Below are 21,693 nucleotides of genomic sequence, written 5' to 3'. Positions count from 1 at the left end.
AGAAATTGCATTTCATGTAGTAAAGAGTGAATGATTGGGCCAGATATTCTAGACAGCCTGAGTGTTACTGACTCCTTATTAATTACTTAGCATGGTTTTGCTCACTCATTCTTCATCCAAAAAAATCAGGAATCTGTATAAATTTTAAAGAAGCATAGAAGCACCATAGCATCCCTGTGCATATGAGCAAACAACGGGGGAAAATAAAGGCAATACAGTAATTGTCCAATGTTAGTGTAGGTTCTGTGTTGTCAGTCTATCACCAGGCATAGTCAGAAGCATACTAATCACTGAGAATTTTTTTCATTTTCAATTATAAGGGTAAAATTACAGTTTTTCAAAGCAATAACATTTTATTTTCATAATTGCTTTGTTACTGCTTACTCTCAATTTCCAAAAGTATGGAAGGAGATACCAGAGGGGCCATAGATTCTGGGGGGAGAGAAAGAGGGGAGATTTTTTTTTTTTCCCTCTCAACTGAAAAAGATTAAGAAACACTATGCTTGAGTTTTGTGCATGCATTCCAATGCCAGAACATTCTGTTTTCACTGACGTAATGGTGGGAGTTGTCAGGGAGAGACATCAGGCATTTCTGCTCTATACACTACTTAAATCCAGGAATTTGATGGTACAAGAAACACAGCACCTGTTTTATTAGATTTCATATTTTATAGTCTATTATTGCTGTATTCCTCAGGCAATGGCATTTTTACCTAATACATGGAGTGAAGGGCAAGGATTTTATGTAGACCTAGATGATAATTGCCCAATAAAAGTTTTATTTGCAACTAAGGCAGTGATTAATGCTTGACAGATGAAACAGAGGAAGAAAGAGAGACAGAGTGTCCATCAATGCCTTTTAAAGGATAAGAAGCTAATATGTTTGTGTTCAGTTTTCAGAGCTCAGGATGATGAGAACAGATACACAGCCGTTACAAAGTAATGTATTTCTGGGTTATGTATGTTTTTGTCATGGATGACATTGTCAAAAAAAAAAAAATTAGTTCTTCATATGCACTTTTGATAAAACAATGATAAAGCATGTATCATTCTGTCAAGATTATTTTTACTTGTCCATTCATTCAAGGTAGGGTAAAAGATCTTGCTCTTAAATGCATAGTTAAGCATCTAAATGCATGCCACATTTTGGGTTTTGTATTTTGGCTTTTACAAATGTCGTGGTTTAGCCCCAGCCAGCAGCTAAGCACCACGCAGCCGCTCACTCACTCCCTCTACCCTGATGGGATGGGGGAGAGAATCGGAGGAGTAAGAGTGAGAAACACTCCTGGGTTGAGATAAGAACAGTTTAATAATTGAAATAAAGTAAAGTAAAATAATAATAATAACAATATAATAATAATAGTAATAAAAATATACAAAGCAAGTGATGCACAGTGCAATTGCTCACCACCCGCCGACCGATACCCAGACAGTTCCCGAGCAGTGATCGCTGCTCCCTGGCCACCCCCCCCCCAGTTTCTATACTGAGCATGACGTCATATGGTATGGAATAGCCCTTTGGTCAGTTTGGATCAACTATTCTGGCTGTGCCCCCTCCCAGTTTCTTGTGCACCTGGCAGAGCATGGGAAGCTGAAAAGTCCTTGACCAGCATAAGCAGTACTCAGCAACAACTAAAACATCAGCATGTTATCAACATTCTTCTCCTACTAAATCCAAAACACAGCACTATGCCTGCTACTAGGAAGAAAATTAACTCTATACCAGCCGAAACCAGGACAACAAATCATATTGCATGTTTGGATTTGGTAATGTAAAGACAAAGTAAGAGATAGCTGTAGGACACACCAGGAGGACGAGATGTCATCCAGAGGGACCTGGACAAGCTGGAGAGGTGGGCCTGTGTGAACCTCGTGAGGTTCAACAAGGCCAAGTGCAAGGTCCTGCACCTGGGATGGGGCAACCCCCAATATCAATACAGGTTGGGGGATGAAGAGATTGAGAGCAGCCCTGCGGAGAAGGACTTGGGGGTACTGGTAGATGAAAAGCTGGACATGAGCCGGCAATGTGCGCTTGCAGCCCAGAAAGCCAACCATATCCTGGGCTGCATCAAAAGAAGCGTGGCCAGCAGGTCGAGGGAAGTGATTCTGCCCCTCTACTCTGCTCTGGTGAGACCCCACCTGGAGTACTGTGTCCAGCTCTGGAGCCCTCAGCACAAGAAGGACATGGACCTGGTGGAGCGGGTCCAGAAGAGGGCCACCAAAATGATCCAAGGGCTGGAGCACCTCTCCTATGAGGTGAGGCTGAGGGAGTTGGGATTGTTCAGCCTAGAGAAGAGAAGGCTGCAAGGAGACCTTATTGCGACCTTCCAGTACTTAAAGGGGGCCTACAGGAAAGATGGGGAGAATCTTTTTAACAAGGCCTGTTGTGACAGGACAAGGAATAATGGTCTTAAACTAAAGAAGAATAGATTTAGACTAGACATAAGAAAGAAATTTTTTACAGTGAGGGTGGTGAAGCACTGGAACAGGTTGCCCAGAGAGGTGGTAGAGGCCCCATCCCTGGCAACATTCAAGGTCAGGTTGGACGGGGCTCTGAGCAACCTGATCTGGTTAAAGCTGTCCCTGCTCACTGCAGGGGGGTTGGGCTAGGTGACCTCTAAAGGTCCCTTCCAACCCAAAGCATTCTATGGTTCTATGATATATCTGTTTTACAGGTGATGGGCTTGAAAAATAGGCAATTATCTTTCAAAAGTGTGCACTAACCAAAACAGGGCTTTATCTGGTAATGTTTGATAATGAAATGTTGGAAATGTAAGGAAATCTTAATATCTAGTTTCATTTAAAAGCAAATGAAAGCTTTATGCCAGTCCTCTAAAACAAGCAACATTCTAGTGTTGACTAGTTTTCAACAGAGTATTCTCTTTGTCTCAATTCTGAGAAGGTCATTTTCCTTAGAAAATGAGCTAGTGAAGTAACAATACGTTGCAAGTCTATATTGTCCATGCCTTTACTGCTGGACAGCTACTATTCTAATACAGCTGAGGAAAAGCTGTAGAGGCTAAATAGTATGGAATCATGGAATGGTTTGGGTTGGAAGGGACCTTTAAAGGTCATCTAGTCCAAGCCCCACCCTGCAATGAGCAGGGACATCTTCAACTAGATTAAGTTTCTCATCGTGACTTGATCATCTTCACTTCCTTGGGGAAAATGCTAGTGTAATATTATTGAACAGCAGTATCCTAAGATGTATTATTCTACCTGTATTGGACTAGAATAGTGACATTCATTCCCATAAATAGGCAAACTTAAGATGTTCTGTTGTACTTTGGAGTTGGAGGTAAAGATTCTGGATGAAGCTTGTCAGCACACTTACCTCTCCTTCACACACACTCAGATGTGTAAGCACCCCCCACCCCCCCCTACCCCCCAAAAACATCAGCCTAGCTTTGCAAGGAAGACCTCAGTTTCCACTGTACACTATTCTTATCTTTAGCTCTCCATATCCAGAAAATGCCTTGCAATGATCATGGTAGATAATGATATTTTGTGCTGCTTTGAACATCAGCACTGGTATCTGTCTCCTGTGGTATTTTCAGGCTCTGCCACAGAAACAGGTAAAGGTAGAGCTGGATTCTCCCAAGACAGTGCATTACAGTCCATTGTCAAACCAGAGGGGTGAGTTGTTACAGGAACATTTAGTTTAACATATTAAGGACTTGATCTGTAGTAAGTTAGTCATTAAACATTAGTTCATCTGTTTTCTTGCAATAACAGATTTGTGTATTATCAAACTGTGCTGCTATAGGTGCTGCCTAGTCACAAAGGAACACAAGGGGGTTTCCATTTATTTGTATATATGCAAATATGTTCCTACAAAGTTATCGAAAAACAGGTTTTAGCAGACTAGTAATTCAGATTTTGGTGCTATATACAAAAAACTCTAAGAATATACATATAAAAACTATATATAAACTATATATAAACTATATATACACACTATATATAGAGAAACTATATAAGAATATACATATATAAACTATATATATAAACTATATATATATACTATATATATATAAACTATATACATATATATACTAAAGAAGAATAGATTTAGACTAGACATAAGAAAGAAATTTTTTGCAATGAGGGTGGTGAAGCACTGGAACAGGTTGCCCAGAGAGGTAGTGGAGGCCCCATCCCTGGCAACATTCAAGGTCAGGTTGGACGGGGCTCTGAGCAACCTGATCTGGTTAAAGCTGTCCCTGCTCACTGCAGGGGGGTTGGGCTAGATGACCTCTAAAGGTCCCTTCCAACCCAAAGCATTCTATGATTCTATGATAATAAACTATATGTAAAAGTTAAACTGGTCAGAAAAATGTTGTAAAGATGGTAAACACTTCATTTTTCAGAAATGTCAGGTAGGAGCTTTCAGATACTTGTGCTGGATGACTGTTGGAGCAGCAGGCAATAGCAGGGGCTAATGGAAGGGATGGGAAAAAGGAACTGACAGGTAAAGGGAATGATTCTTCTTGAAGTGTCCATTGATTTTCATTAGAAGAAAATAATTAGCAATGAGGGTAGTAGAAATGATAAGTGGAAGTGAGCTAGATAATTACAAGCAGGTAAGGATTTTTCTGAGAGGTTTTACTGATTAGAATACCTTCTTTAGTGCATAGAGCCTTGGCGAAAGCTGGGGAATATAGATTCAGCAACTCTTAGTGGTTAAGCAAAAACTCCAAAAGACAAGGTGTGGGTATTATTTTTGCTTTTGAAAACTTGGACATTTTTCTTTAATTTAGCAAATCATAACAAGAATCCTTTTATGAATAATCCATCAGTCCTCCTCAGTTTGAGTAATCCACCACAAAGAGACAGGCAGATCTTTTATTGTCTTATTTCTCAGTGGTAGGTCTTTGGGGTTCTCCTAAAATGGCCTGGCAAGGTTTATCTAATGTGTGATGCGATCTGGACAAAAGCGGAGGTTTCAGAGTTATGTGAGGTGCCTATAATAATGAGTTGCATATATGTGCAGAAATCATAAGACTGTTTTATCTGGAATATGGTACCTCTCTAGATCCAGCTCACAGACCGATTTATCTGGCTAAAAGGTTAGGTATTCAAAATGCCAATCTGTTTTGCATTCTTAAACATTAACTTTTTCTTGAATTCTCTGAAGTTAGCAGCAGGTTTTGTCCAGAAAGAAAGGCAGAATCAACTGCAGGATGGCCTTCTGTGCTTGGCTTCTGTTGCTGATTATTTCTTCTTATATTAATAATGTTGATGTCAACTGCGGGCACTGTGCTGCAGAGAATCCCAAGCTGTGAAGAATGGCTAGTACATTGCTCAACTTAAATTTAATTATCTTTTCCTATTCAAGTAGGCAAGAAGGTCATCAATATGCATTAGAAAGTATATAGCACAGTACAATAGTAATCTCTGAAGGGTCAATGTTTTATCTTTTTGCATGTTGTCAAGTTCTTCACACATCAACATAAATGATTGTCATAATTGGTCATCAAAGAACTCCTAGTGCAGAGAAAAAAAATGATTGATCTCATTTAGAGGAGTGAGAATTTTTCCTGAAAATAAGGAAACTAATGAGAAAGTTCATTCTAATTAAAGTCTGTGAAGAATTAGCTAATGAAAATGCAAGTATCTTTTTTTGTTTGCCTTTCACCGTGTACACATTCAGTAAATTTTACCCTACTCAAAAACTTTTTCAACTAGAAAGTTTTTAGAAGTCACATTTCACATAAGAAATGTCAGTTGCTCCAGCATAGCTTGGAATGCCCTTTGAGGATTTTCCAGCTCAGGCTCATGGTGCCTTAAGCTTCTGGTCAAGCTTATTTTTCAAGAGGATTGATGGATGGGGACTCTTGGGAAATGGCTTTCTTCTTCTTTCCCAGTATAGGGTACAGAATCACCTGTTGTTTAGAATAATTTCCCATACAGTATGTTCGGAAATCTAGATGAATAATGGGCAGGGAAGAAAAGCAAGGATTTTACATTGTGCATATATCAAGGCTTTTTCCATCTTAATAAAATCATATTGGGTCTTTTCCTTAGCATGTGAACTTGAAGCCTGACTGCTAGGTCTAATCATACATCTTGGTCATAGCCTTCATACTCTTCTAGGTCTTTATTTGATCATACGTTTCACTACAGTAATAAATACCATTAATCAAAAACATTGTGATTACAAAGAAAAGATTTTCTGAAACTTTAGGTATTGCTGCTGTTAGTATAATACTGTGTTCTGAGAAATCAGCCATGCAGCAGTAGTGAAATGGCAGTCTGTTTCTTTTCAAGCTTAGTTACAAAGTTCCTGGCTAATTACCTGTACCTGGGAAACCTGAACACAGCGTTACAAATCTAATTAGTACTTTGGTTCTTCATATTTTTAAGCAGCATAACATCTGCTGGGAAGTCCAGGTATGACTGAAATCTTAGCCCGATTTCCACAAAGTGCTTTGCAGGGAAATTTCTACCCCCTTTTGTGCAATTCTCTTTGCACAGGTTCCAGCGGCAGTGGGTGCCCCGAGGCTACCCAGCTCCCACTGGCATCTCTCCCCAAGCTCTCAGTGCAGCAGGCCTTGCTGGTCTGCAATTTAGGTGTCTTGCCTTTTGGCAAATGGGATGCAAACACACATTTGAAAATGGTGTTGGCTACATTTCTGGTTTTAGCTATTGCAGTAGAGCAAGCAAAAAGCAAAAACAAATGTAGACTGCTTAGGGGCCTTGCTTATCGGGACCATTGTTGGTTAGTGCAACAGAAGTGAGACTTGTTTAGTACTTTTAATCATTTGTCTTTAACTCAGAAAGCAGCTGTTTATTTTTAATTGACTAGTAAGGCAAATACATCCCTGTGGTAATTTGGTGGGTAGAAATGTATTTAGACTGGAGACTAAGGGTATTGTGATAAAGAGAGATGCTTGTGAGGTTTGGCTGTTCTGACACCAATGATTTTGATTTATATTTATGTAGTTACTGTGGTATGATTAATGTGGAAGTAATGTAAAAGAAGTTTTACTTCTTTTTGCTAATAGACTCCCAAATACAGTGTAGGGCACGCAAAGACTTTTAATGTGTATGGAAATAAGTATAAAGAGGTGGTTTAGGAACATCCTTCAACATGCTATCTTTAAAAGCCAGCGGTTGGCTTAGTTAGCCAAGTCAAAGAAACTGTATATGAAAAAGATAATTAATACCTTCTAGCAGACTTTTTCTTTCATAATAAAGGGTAAATTTTATCTTTTTTATCTTTGCTGGAAAAAAAAAAGATGCTATTTGGTAAACATTTTAGTGACACTGGTCAGAGATGAAGTTGGCAAAAGTCATCTGCACATTGTTTAGAGTCAAATTTGGCCACCAGCAGTTGATAAATAATTGAATCGCAGAAGGTGATGTTTATTCCAGCTGATAAATTGCAGGCTTTGGTAGATCTCTGTTACAGCATTCTAAAAAAAAAAAAATATACATTGAGAAAGGCATGAATGTGTAGTTCATATGTTTCCAAGGCAACAAATAATTGTTACTGCTACTTTTGGACTTAAAGCTAGTTAAGAAGGCAGGAATTGTAAACAAAAGGTGCATTAGTGAGCATTTCTGCAAAGGCTGGCTATTCAGTAGGCCAACAAATCTACAAAGCAGAAGATGAGGCAAAAGATAATTTCTTTAGATTTTTTTTGCGTATGCATTTGCCACTTCCATATGCAGTATGGGAAATGTTACAAAAGGCAGAATTTGTTGCTGTCATTGATATCTTGATCAACTGTTGTCAGCATGTGACAGCAAGGAAAGGGTAAAATTTAAAGGATATATTTTGCTCGTAGGTTTCTTCCTGGCAGTGAGGCAAAAGTCTTAACACAAGATTAAAAGTAAAAATAATATCTAGATGCTGTAGGAGGGATAAAAGTGTCAACTGTTGAATCAGATAGATTCCCAATATCGTCGCTTTTTAAAAGTTTCATATCCACTGAGCTCATCTCACCAATAGTTAGAAAAAAAGCTGAAAAACTCAATTCCTCTGATAAGTCTTCGAACTATATATCCTGCTACATTTATGGGACTGTTGGGATGTTTGGAAGAAAAGATTAATGATTTTCTATTGCAGAAGATTTGAGAAAGGACAGGTACTATGTTGTGTTTGTCCCTTGAAGGGTAGTTCTGACTAGAAACTGATTCCTAGTTTTTTCAGTTTTGGTGAGATCATGGCCAGTTTGGAGAGATATGGAGAAGAGCGGTAATTTCCTGGCAGTGTGCTCCTGGGAGCAACAGGGTGAACAAGTTGGGAGTGTGGGAGAGTCCCGAAGGATGTGCTGTCTGAACAGGCTGCCCCATTCCATGGAAAGCCGTGCTGGTTCCCTCAGGTATTTTAGGTTACACACTACAGCAATATGCAGAGGTACTTTGGGTATTATGGCAGTGCATCATTAAACCGGTTAATAAGCCTTGTTAACCTTTCCCTGCAGTTGCAACCAGTGGTTGCAACCTGAGCTGGTAGTTCAGAGATGGCCCTTGTTAAGTCAGCTGTGACATCACACTGATGTAATAATACTGCTTGCAGTTGCACGTGTGCTCACAGGCTCTCTGAGGAGCTTGCAGCAGTTTTAGGAGAAAGGACTTGGAGCAGAGTTAAAAACAGGTAAAGGAAACTGCAGGGAGCAAGTGTGAACCTTTGAAATAGTAAAATGGTCACAGGCCTTTCCTTTTCTCTGCATATTGCTCACAAACACATACATACCTTGTGGGAATGGAAATTAAGTTCCATCATTTTGAAGTTATTACCTCTATATTTTTTACACAAAGATACATACTTTCCTAGTTTTATATTTTGTGCAGGAAAAAAATCTGAGACTGTAGTACAAGGCACCCCAAATCAGCCCTTGCTATAGGAAGTAGACCTTTATATCCAAGTCTTCTAATGTTTGTAACTGAATATTGTTATGCTGCGTCTCGAAGATAAAACATTTTGGGGTCATTGAAGTCTATATTGATAAAACCTATTGTCATCTTGGACTATGTATTTCTTCCTTTGCATCTTCAGTGTGCTAAGTAGGCTGAACTGAAAAAACACAGATCTTGAAAGAATATGAAAAGATGCAGCCACAGTATAGTGTATGGGGAATAGTAGAAGGCTATAAGTATGGAAAACCTAGAAATAACTGTAGATGCACCAGGCAAGCATACTATGCTGCAGATGGGAAGAAGGTGGTAGGAGTTCTCAAGAAAGGGCATTTTTTTTATACCTTTGGTAACATTATGGAAAATGCACAAGAAACGGCGTTGGAGGTGAGTAGCAGCTATAATTTACAATTCAAAGTGTGTGGGATGAAGACTTCTTGGTCAAACTAAATAATGGAAAATAAATTTGGTGAGCATAGTAAAAACAATCAATAAATTCGGTAACAGCAGAGAGAGGCACGTACAATTAGTGTATGTCCACCATGTGCACTTGACTCTGCACAGACAGCTGAAGCTGACACAAGAAATTTGGGGAGCAGTCTGGTGTGAGGCATCCTGTTAATTCCCTTAGATGAATTCTTTCACCTTCCGCACCTTCATTGGCTGCATCATCTGCCCCATCTGGCAAAGTCTGCACTGCTGATTGTGGAGACTATGTTTGAGCATGCTTTTGTTTTACTTTTTCCTTTGTACTTCATGGTTTATCTAATGGCTTATTGCCAAGTGCTAAACCTACAGGTAGAAAAATATGGATATTAACATGGCATAGACTGTGAAAATGAAAATCCATGTCTGCTGTGTGAAATCTACATTAAGGTGTTCAGAAGAACATAACAAATGATCGCTTTGTTCATTTACCTTTCTGTGTATACTTTGTTCCCATTGACGCTAATAGAAATTATGCCTGTGGATCTCAGGAAGGCTGTGCCAGAACTTTACTGGCTAAATTATGCAACCAGTTATCTTTTTTGAAAACTTCTCATTTTAAAGTTAACACTCATCACCCATCTTGAGTTGTAGACCAAGACATATGTGTCTATGAATGGAATTTTAATGGTAAGAGAGTTTTACAAAAGTATCGTTTCTCTATCCCAATATTGGATACACTTCAGATTGCTTCTGGTCCTATGATACACAATGGAACCTTTACGTGGCAGCAAGTCGCACAGCACATAATTCAGAAAGGCAGGAGGAGGGGAAAGTATGTCTATATCTCAAAGGCAAGAAGCAGTTATACAGCAATGCTAATGCTGCATCACTGTGTGCTGGGGACTAGGCTGGTCTGGGCATGCAGCTGTGCTTTGTGTAACCCAGCAAGCCTGGTTTCAGCAGCTGCCTCTTGATATTCTCAGCAGCTTTTGTGCCAGATTGCTTCTAAGGCCAACCATATACCAGCAACGTACCAGCTTCTTGATCCGCACAAGACAAATGTTTGGTCTGGAAGCCACAAGTTAACCATTTTTGCTGTGTGCTCTGTTAAAGCACTTGTTGAAATAACAGTGAGTGATAGTATTAAAGCATTGCAGTATGAATTCCTTTTCTGGTATTGCAAAATGCAAGAGGATAGCAGCATTGTAATCCCATGGCATACCTTATTTTTGCATCTCATTTCTTGTTATTATGTTGTATAAAATGGGACAAAGTGTTTGTTAAAGGTTACTATCACATTTTGCAATCAGTATTTTCAACGTGAAAAGGAGATAAAAATAATGCATTTTGTTATTGTGTAATTAGCCAGAGCATTTGGTAGAGATTGCTAAATCTGTTGGGGACCGTTGTCCACCCACAGCTTAGCTAAATCATGGGTATTTCTTGCACAACACAGCACAGAATAAGATTAACCAAGGAAACACCTAACCTAAAACTAAGGCCCTACTTTCTTGCTTCAAGAATGTGTGTGGCTCTTCTTGAAGACAGAGAATAGGCCAGGCTGCTTTAGATTGTTTTTAGCTTCTCATTTGTAGAACAGTCTTACCCTGACTTCAGTCCGTGTGAGCATCTTAGTAGACCCATTGTTTTCGGTAGGCTTTCTTCTCTGAATAGCAATTATTTCTGTGAATAAGCATTTGTAGTGTTGAGCTCTTAATCAGTATTGCAGTTGCCAAGTGTTAATAATGCACAGTGTGTTCTGCATGAAGTTATGCTGACATTTGCCCTCAGCATTGCTGTGAAACTCCTCCACTGCAAGTGGGTGAGACAACATCCTGGCTTCCATTACTTGATTTACCCTTTTTACCTTTTTAGAGGTTTCTAAGGTGATGGTTAATCTTAACAAACATTAGTTGAAGCCTGCCCTAAATTTAAAGGATTGCTTCGAGATGTTAATCAATGAGGAAAAGCGAAACTGGCATTTGGCTTTCTCCAGCATCATGTAGGAGTCTCGCTACTGCATCCTTTCTGTTTCCTGTTGATTCTCTGATTGCTTTGGCTGAACGGAAGTTTTGAATGAGTGTAATCTGTGGACAACAACAAGTCCAGATGCAAATTGAAAGTTTCTGTTTTGCACTCAGGTCTAGCCTGCTGGCTGCTCAGCTTCTTTCAATATTGCTCCCTTTAGAATTCTGTCACTCACAGTTCATCAGTAAATAAATGGGATGATCGATAACCTTAGTTGTGTTTTTTATAATTATATGACAACTCATTTAGGAATAGGGATAGTCCCGATCTCTCAAACAGATGTATTTGGGCTATCAGAATACTACCTGTTCAGTGATATGTTAAAGCCAGTAGGAGAACATTTAATTAAAGAATCTAGTAACTCAGTTAAGAATGTACAGTGTGTGATTGCTCACAGTATGAAATTTTATGGCTCCAGTTGTGATGTGTAGGGAAATCTGGCCCATTAATAAATGAACATTGCTTTTTTGTCTACACTGGAAGAAAGGAGCCTCTTGTTTCTTCCATTCTAACTCCAGGGTTGTTTGTGTTCTTATATTATCAGTAGTCTAACATGGCTCTGATTTACTCACAAAAGAAATTGCTCAGATTTAGTCATCTTGCTTTCATTTTACCTCCTCTTTATTTGTAGTAGCATTGGGTTTTAGTTGTTTGTTTTTTGTTTTTTTACATTTTTTATTTGAAGAGGAGTCAAATTCTTGAAGGTGCTGAGAGAAAAGGTGAGTAGAAATGCTGCCCTTTGGATGTCTTCAAGTCCTTGCAAAAGATGCCACTGTGCATTGCAGCAAATATCAAAACTTTGATGGTTTGTCATATTGCACTATGAGGCAGTGAGGAGGAGATTGGTTTGAGTTCAAAAACAATTCAGTAAAGACAGGTAACTTGTTTTTTTCTGCCATATTGAAAGCTTTTTCTCGTTTATTTTTTTAATAATCCTACTCATCTACCTGATGCACTAGACAATTAAAGACCAATATGGTAAAAATTTTAACACTAAATTTACAGGCTGCTATGTTTTTCTAATGACTGCTGACTGCTTGTGCAGCTAATCTTACTTTACTGAAAATGGGTTTGCTTTTGTTAATTACCTATAGAGAACCACTTGGATGGAGTTCATAGAGATTCAGACCCACAAACCACAAGTTAAAAACTGTGAATTCAGTTAATTAGCTGAGCCAGAACTAACATAAATTATTTACATGGAGCTTAGTCCTTAGTACTTTTTCATGGGAGATAGAAGACAACATGGTATAATATTCATAAAATAATAGTAAATCTTATCAGATTTTCTCTGGAATAATTTAAGATCACTTAAGGCTGTGTTTTCACATCCAGCCTACCTCTGTTTGTGTAGTTTGTAGTTATTTTAGGAGACTAATCAGCATTCTCATGTTCTCACAGAGACATTCTTTATTAGTTTGCAAGGCGGGATGATAGAAATCTCAAATATTTTATTACATTGGTTTTGGGCTAAAAAGAATGTGGTTTATTGACCTGCTAAGACATTAAAATCTGGCATAAAGTTTTCAGCAGGATTGGCTGGAATTTTGCTCTTAACACACTGGTAATCTCTTGGTTTTTGAAAAAGGAGAAGTGTATATTTTCAGTCTGAGCTGCCTTTGTCTCACAGTAAGGGAGTAAGCTGCTTTTGCTCCAAACACACAGTGCGGCATGGGGAGTTCAGCTGTGCTTTTCATCTGGGAGTGTCAAGTAGGTACTGCTGGATGCAAAATAGCTTTAAAGCTTAATGTTCCTATTTCAGAACAATATATTTTTAAACTCAAAAACTTGTATGTAATTTTTATGAGCTATATGCTTCTATGCTCATGTGATAATCTGCATTTATCAAGCAATATATGTGACTTAAAGATTCAAATCTCATCTAAATGTTTGTCTTTTCTTTAAAATAAAAATATGTTTAATCAGTGCCATTAAGAAGTAATTGCTAAAAAACTGCTAAAGAAATAAACCTAGGTAAGGATGAGGACTTCTGCAACAGACCAAACAGTAAAATTCCCATGCTCTTTGCATATATAAGTGTAACTTGATTTATAGCAGGTATCACTGCTTGCTTACTGAGGAGTACCTGCCTTTTTCTCTTTCTGTCCGAGATAAGAAAGCAGGATATGGCAATGCATTTAAAGTTTGGAGCAGGTTGATTCTCTATTTTATGCTGTTCACAGACTTCTCAGAGTGACAGTAGAGTTCAGGGACTGCCACAGGGCAGCACAAATGCGTCTTATCACTTTAACTGAAATGTATAATACGTGGTAAAATACATACAAAATATTTTATCATTTAATACTGAGAAAGTAGTAGTTTCAAGGGATAAAATGGTGAGCATCATTGCATCTTCTATGCTAGCGAGAGAAAACCTGAGCAATTTGTTATACCAGGGCTTGCTCTGGGCATGGACAAAGCCAGCGCAGCTAAGTGCCAGGACATCCAAACAGCGTGGCTTGTGCTTTCTGCTTTGCCCATCCCACAGGCAAGGAGGATCTGGAGGTCTGCTGCACCACATGACGGGCAGTGTGAGCAGAAAGCCCAGCTCCCTGCAGTTGTTGCCCTTTCTCCCAGGCATCCAAGCTGAGCCTTTTGGCTCCAGCAACAGGCTCTTCATTACTGGTGTGACAAAGGTGAATTTTGCTTTTGTTGCCAGGAAGCCATGGGCTGTCCCTGACCCTATTGTGTTCAAAAAATGGGTAGATGTGGCACTTGGGGACATGGTTTAGTCTAGTCCACCCTTGATTGGCTTAGAGTAGACTTGGTAGTGTAGGTTAATGGTTGGACTGGATGATCTTAAAGGTCTTTTCCAACCTAAACAATTCTATGATTCTATGATTCTATTGTGGGAACACTATCATGAGGGGATGGCACCTAATATGCAATTAGTATGTAGCTCAGGTTACTGTAACACCTCTTAAAAAAAAATTATAACTTAGTCATTTTGCTCTCCCTTGTTTCTAGGAAATACATACTGAGCTTTAAGGAGAGGAAGAATAGTTGGCTTTGAACATACCCTAGGAGTCAGAATGCCTTTGGAGATGTATTTAGTCATATGCGTAGCTGAACATTGTTTTGTTCCATAGTTTTACCTTCTTACCTTGTACACAGATCTCAACACTGACTGCTTCTCCTGCACACTGTAAAACTGAGATCCTGACATTGGTACTGACCTATTGTAGAGAGTGCTTATGACCTCAGTGGAAGGGAGATGTTTCTCCTCCTTTACCCAGAGTCATGGTAGAGTGTTTCTGTGGTGCTCACACACTCTTGTCCTTCATTCTCTACCCAAAACCTATGTCTGTACTTGGCTCTATCATATGGGAGCTTATTATACACACTATAACTAGAGATCTGTGGGAGACAGGCTTACATATAGTCTGTTAATTTTATGTGCAAGACAATCTCTCCAGTCAAAACAGGATTTGGGGATTTTTTTTTTTTTTTTTTTTTTTTTTTTAATGTGCAGAGAGAAGTAATGGCTTACTATTAAAACAATTATTTTCCTGGTTTACCTATATACGTGCAGTATATCAGATTGTGGTTTTGAGAAATTCTGGTGTGTCTAGATTTCTGCCTGATTTTAAAATCTTGCAGTGATAGTTTATGTATTACAGAAATTCCCTGCCCCTTTCCCCAGCTCCATGTGGATTTAACTAAGTTACACGTTAAAATTTCCTGCCTGTGGTGAGTGTTGTGCTCAGCTGAGTTTGGCAGCAGCTAGAAACCCTCTGCTTGCTGCCCATCCTGAGCAAGCTCCCATGTGTTTTGTTCCAGTGTAAAGCACAGAACAGCACTGCCCAGATTCTGCATGGGAACGCAGGGAGATTTAGAGCTTCTGAAAACCAGGACATGAATGCCAGTGATTGTGTAGTCAGAAAGCAAAGTCCTCCATTTGGGAACATTTCTGTTAACATAATACCATCCAGCATTGGCATGGGGAATACATGCCTGAGGGAAGGACAAAGTACTCTCTTGAGTACCTGTTATCTGTTTTAGAATGGGGTTAGGTGAGCCAGGGGAGCTGACATGGTGGCATACCAAAAGGATGGTGCTTTCCTTCTCCCCACTGCTTGCCCCCAAGTATGGCTGCCTGGCCACCAGTCCCTCTTTTGCGTTGGCTTGTGTCAGCTGATTTCACTCTCTAAATCAGAAAAAAATCCAACAAAATCCTTTGCAGCTCGGTGAGGTGATTTGGCTGACCGAGTGGTCAGGCGAAACTTACAGTCAACACAAGGGCGATGGGGCAGGACCAATGCGACCAGGAGGAGGAGAGAGAGAAGGGTCACTCTGGTGACAGTGACCTGACAGCTCTGCTCAGCCGTCTTGTCAGGTCAGGCTCTGGGTCACAGAGCTATCTGTTCCCTCAGTCTCAACCTGTCATCTAGCTCTGGAAGCAATGGAGGAGAGGTCCTACATTGAATAATGTACCAGCTGTATGCACTCACTGAACACAAGTTGTGAATGGCTTGGAAGCTTTGTGAAGAAAATAGCGTAGCTGTGTATTCAGATATGCTACCATAAAGCATACACAGGGATTAAGTAAGTTTGCATTGGCTTTTCAAGAACTGTTCTTTATGAAAGTTTATTGGCACAGAGCATATTTTGGAAGAAAAAGGAGAACAAGGAAAAGGTGAAGAGAGGCTGAGGGGCCTGGGATTGTTCAGCCCTAAGAAAAAGGATGAGGGGGGACCTCACTGCTGTGTGTAGCTAAAATGGGAGGTGGTAGGACAAGTAGCAATGGACACAAGTTGCAACAAAAGAAATCCAGTTAGATTTTAAGGAAAAAAAATCACAGTATCAGTCATGGTTTAAGTAAGGGATTGGACGACATGACCCCCAGAGGTAATTAATTTCTGAATTATTCTGGGGTTTTTGATAAGTTATGTCATGTACTGTTGACCCATTATATCTCTGTGATAAATGACGCTCGCTCCTTTTGGTTTGCTTTTGAGGCATGATTCTTTTTAGTCTGTTATCCCTTCTGCTGGTTTTGGTGATTGGTATTTGTCTTTAAAAAAAAAGCAAAAAAAAAAGCTCGCTTTGGCCTGCAGTACCAATCCTGTAATTGTGTCTTCTCACACTATAAATTGATCATAATAATTAGTCACAGCTAAATTCTTCTCTACTGCAAGTCCACCAACTTCAATGTTACATAATATTGATTTGCCAGGATTATTAGATTGCACATGTCCGGCTCAATGAGTTATGGCTGTTGATGGAGTTTGTCTGACAGATGTCCTGGCCACTATCCACATTCCTCCTGTTCTGAAAAACAGAGGACATGAGTCTGCAAGTCTGCGGAGCCAAGCCCTTTCGTAACCTTTAAATTAATTTATTTTCAAGTATTTATTTTGGAGAGACGTCAGGAAAATGAAGTTTGTGTTGTTGCTGACAGACTCATATATGCCAAAATCAGAATATATTTAATACTGCCTTTTTTTTTTTTTTAAATATTCACAGTCTGATTAATTATATAGTTGCAGTATGGTTTGGTTCATAAAACTATTCGGAAAAAATATGTCAAAAGTTTTGGAGGAAATAAGTAAAATTGATGGTGAGAGTTCAAATGGGTAAATGACTATTCTCAATTCAGAACTGAAAACTCAGCTGTTTTAAATCTTTGACTCAAATGTGATCTCAATTTAAAAAGGAAGAACAGAAAACATGGAAAGAGAAAAACAAATTTTTGGCAGGAACATGACTAGACAGTCACTGGGGTAGGAAAAAAAGAGAGTTCAGTGTCTCCAAAATATGGCATGATCTCACAAATGTGTTTAATTTCTTTGCTGTCATTCTTTTGAAGATGACTCTGCACAGAGGTTAGGAGTGCTGTGGAAGACTCCCCGTAGACTAATGAATAAGCTATTTGAAGAAATAAGTGTGTGCGTGTGTGTGTGTTAGAAAAAGGCTGGAAAGGTCTTTTTGAGATTCGTGTGTTTTTTATGACAGTTCCTTTGTTGGGAGCCAAGTTCTGTCTTGGACCCTGCACAGATGTTTTTCCTGCTATGCAGAGAGGAGGGAGGGTTTTGATACCTCACAAACACTGTTTGCTTTTGCTGAACACGAGCTCCCTGTGTTGTCTGAGGGTGGAGGAAAGTCTTATGCTGCCTGGGATCAAGAGTCAGTGCTGAAAACAGGGAGAAGGCCTTGTAAAATAAAATTGGTGGCACTGAATCAGGCCAGCGTTCAATCTCACTAGATTGATCTGTTTGATGTTCAGTACCAGCTGCTTCAGACTAAGATGTGAAAACCATTATAATGCACCTTACATACCTGTTTCTTCTAAACTTAGAAGTTGATGAGATTTGTTTGTTTGTTTTTCCCTTAAAACACTTCTCACAAGTCTTTTATGCTTATTTTTAATATTTTATTTTAATGGCTCTTGTATTTGCAGCACAAATACATATTATCTGTTTGAAAAAAAGAAAGAGGGAGAAAATAAGCATGTAGATCTCTTATATGTCTTTGTTCTCTTGGAAAGGAAAATAGAAGCATACCTCACTGGCTAATAGCTGTTACACAACAGTATTTCTTACAGTTTTTACCTTCCTGTTTGTACTGAAAGAAATATGCTTTGGGATAGAAAATAACATCCTAAAAATAAGTTAGTACACATGTGAAAATGTGAAATCTGGTGCTTGAAGATCCCACTATGATAGGTTAAGTATAGCTATGCTTTTTCCTATACTCTATAGGATTTTTTGGGTTTGTTTTTAAACTCTCCTTAGCAAAACACTTGCTATATAATTATAGTTATTTTTCCTAATATTTTCCTAATGCTTTCAGCAACTGTCATCTCTGCTTTATGAGAATCAGAATGAGGTCATCCAGTGGTCAGAATGAATATTTACAAGTTCTGATACAAAAACATTAACATGCTGGCATGGAACAAGTTCATTCTTAAGGCTTCATCTGAGATCACCAAAACATATGCTTAAAAAATGGATATGGCATATCATCATGTCCTAGACCATTTCAAACACTGCTATAATCTATGAAGTCTTATGTTGTAATATTTTTGTACTGATCCTTACTTTCTTTTACTAAAATGTATTATTTTATTCACTTTGCTGCTGCATATAGGATAGACTTCATCACTGAATCTTTGAGACCTGGATTTTTTTTTTTTTACATACCAAAATTATTGGAAAAACTGTACAAATGAGATATAGTCATAACTGTTACAGTGTAGATCACCTTATCTTGTCTGTGGTTTTGTCCTTCATCTGAGTTTCCTGGTTTTATATTTTGCATTCTGATCTGAGAGGTGCAGAGAATCTGCCTCTTCCAATAAGGTTTTACAATTTCCTATAGTCCTAATTAAAATAATTTTTCATGTTGGCACCCTTTTTAGGTTATACTAAAACTATCCGGTAGACTAAATGGTTATTTCTATTAATGTTGAGGAAAGCCTGCCTATCTTTGCTCTTCATTTCCTACCTCTTAGCCATCATCACACTGTCTGGAAGGCAGCTGCTATGAGCAGCAAAAGGGTTAACAGGAATTGAAAGGGCTTACACAAAAGTGTAAGAACAAAATAATTAAAGAATTGTTTTGTGGTGGGAAAAAAAAAGAGGTAGCTTTTTATAACCACAGTTAGACAGCTCTTCCAGGGCATATGTCATTTTGAAATAGAGTTAAAGTTGAAGCTGCTAAAGGCATAAGACAAACAAGGCATTTGGGGTCTAACATTATTTCAGCTCAGCCTATGCTCTTTCATGTTTAATTGCTTAATTACAGTTTACTGTACATTTTAATGGCACAGACTCTGAATCACTCAAGCTAAAGCAATGTATGGTGTTGTGGTGCTCACTGCATTTTTCCAGTCTAAGTGGAATTCATTAATGTGCCTAGTCAAGTAAATGAAATGATCTTTTGTGCTACTTGTTCTTGTTCCTTCCTGGTTTTCTCTAGTGACTAGCATCTTAGGAGGGGTTAACACCTTTGCAAGTAAAAAAGGGAAGGAATAACAAGTGAGTAATGGGCTACTTTTTTGTGGTATTGAAAATGGCAAAAATATTGGTTGACGATGCTGATGAATCCAGCACTTAGCAGAAAACAACAGGTTTCCATTTTTCAAATATGCATCCCTGATTTGTTGACTGTTGATTTATCTTGGTCACTGAAGCATGCTATAGTCTTAACACAATATTGAACTTCCAGATAGTCCTTCAGGGCAGTGTTAAAACCTTGTTGATGTTCAACAAATTATTTGACCATTAATTAAACTGTAAATCAGTAAGTCAGTTCATACCACCTTTTCCTTTGTTTCCTTTTCCTTTTTTTAGCTTTTCCCTTTTCCTTTTTTTACCTTTTCCCTTTTCCTTTTTTTTCCTCTTTCCTTTCCTCCCTTTCCTTTTTCCCCTCTTTCTTTTTCAAAAACAGAACACAAAAGCTACATAGCTTGTTTTGAAATTTGCATGCTTTCGTTTGTAGTGAATCTATGATTTAAATACAGGTTATTTAGTACTACAACTAAACTGCTACATGAGTGGTAGGGAAGTACTTTTGTAGTATGTTAATGAACTCACGGGTTTTTACTATACTTTGATAAATCATGATGGCTGTGTGGCATATTACAAATGAGAGTTACAATCAGATTTCTCTTTTTCTGGGTTCTAGAGATTTTTTAAGTGTTTTGCTTGAGATCATCATTGGTAGAGTTCAAATTAAAGATTGGCTGTAGTCAGAGTGATAAATATTTGATAGACATTCATTGAAAGTGTCACCAGCTGGTTTGGATGATACACTTCAGAGAGAAAGAAGACTCATTAGCTGTGGAATGAGTAGCTGCTGCTTTCTTCCTCATTAGTCTGTCAGGAGTGCCCTCATTGAGGGAGGAAGGGAGCATAAAGGACAACCACCTCATTGAAACTAGGCATGGAAGGTAAAGTGTTTCAAGCAAATCAGTAGTAAAACCAGATTTGGTTTCTATGGGACCAGTCTGGAACCTGTAGCAAATGCCAAATTCCTTTCCTGTTTTCTGCAGAGGTGATGGATGGTTTATTGCAATTGAGCTGGCTCCAGAGCAGACCATCTTCCTTGTTGTTCGCTGAGAACTGCCTAATGCTTGTATGCAGCATTAGATTGTGCTGTCTGCACTGGCTGCTTATTCGTCCAGAGGCAGTAGCCTGGGGCCTGGGACTTTGCTCAAGTCCCCAAAAAAGTAGATGGTTGGAGCCTGAAGAACAGAACAGTAAGTGGGGCAAGGTTGGAGGCTGAACCTGGGTCTAGTCATAGGAGGAGCCTGCCACTGCAGTGCTTCAGGTAATGGGTAAGTGTTAGAATGGTTCCTGTTTACATCAGTATTTGGAGTACAGCTTTTCTGTACTCCTTAAGATCTTACTCCATTGCTATCAGGCCATGTGAAATAGAATATGGTTTTGTACACATTTATCCCCTCATCAGCTTTCAAGGAGAAAGTGCCCATGTGTCTACCTTGTTTTCTAGTACCGGTGAGCTACCTTGTTTTCATATGACTTTTTCTGTAGAGCTTTTGTCGTGATAGCACCTTGCCTCTCTAAACAGATTGTAGAGCCCTGTGTGGAAAAAGGACAAAACGACAGAAATGCGCCCTGTGCATGCAGCAGGTAGCAATGAGGGTTGTGATGGTCATTCATGTTGCCTTGGACCAGGCTCTGAGAAAGTTTCTGGCCTATTAACCACATTACCCTTACAGTAGAGATGCTTTATCTTTGCTGTGTCAGTGTCTGACCCGCAGACTTGTAATACTGAGCCTGGTGCTTGCATGTTTATTTTATTCTCTTAGGAGCAGGGCATGGGTTATTAAATGGAGATACAGAAAACAGAGGTTCAAACTGGTGCCACAGGTGCAAATTAGAATCTTTGCCTGTATTACCAAACCAAAATTGACGGTAGAAACGAGTTGCTGCTAGAAAGTCCAATTTGTGAAAAGGTATTTTCTGCCTTACCTAGGCATCTCTTTGTTTTTGCAGCTTGATCACTGCAAGAATGATTTTTCAGTGCTGTCACTATTTTTCTCCTGGGCTAAATTGTCAAGTGCCAAAATGAACAATTTTTTTCACTTTGAAAAATATACAAACTTCTGAAACTAGAGAGTTAAATGGAAGTGAGAACAATACCACCCTACAGAGATTACTCACGGATGGCAGTTTCAAAACATAATCTATTTCCTATAAAAAATGCACCCTTCTCCTTTTTTAAGAGTGAAATTATAGTGGGAGCAGTGAAGGAGGGATAAGACAAAACACAGTGAACTTCATTAGATGGCCTCTTTTGCTAAATGGAAGACCAGGCAGCAGCAGAGTGTTGTTTTGAGAGTATTATTAATAGATGTATTCTGCCTTTCTGATCCTGCGGGCAGGCAAGGTGCTGAAATACGCA

At 38.9% G+C, this 21,693-nt stretch overlaps 1 protein-coding gene across 1 annotated transcript in view; it reads left to right on the top strand.

Moving 5' to 3' along the window:
• The window catches only part of PLXDC2 (plexin domain containing 2), a 289,801-nt gene that overhangs the window by 40,002 nt on the left and 228,106 nt on the right, over positions 1–21,693 (top strand). The window lies entirely within an intron of this gene.

Source organism: Pelecanus crispus, chromosome 2 (assembly GCF_030463565.1).
Source record: "Pelecanus crispus isolate bPelCri1 chromosome 2, bPelCri1.pri, whole genome shotgun sequence".
In the NCBI taxonomy this organism is placed as follows: domain Eukaryota; kingdom Metazoa; phylum Chordata; class Aves; order Pelecaniformes; family Pelecanidae; genus Pelecanus; species Pelecanus crispus.
The sequence above is the reverse complement of the archived record's forward strand: the minus strand, read 5'-3'. Positions and strand labels throughout refer to the sequence as shown.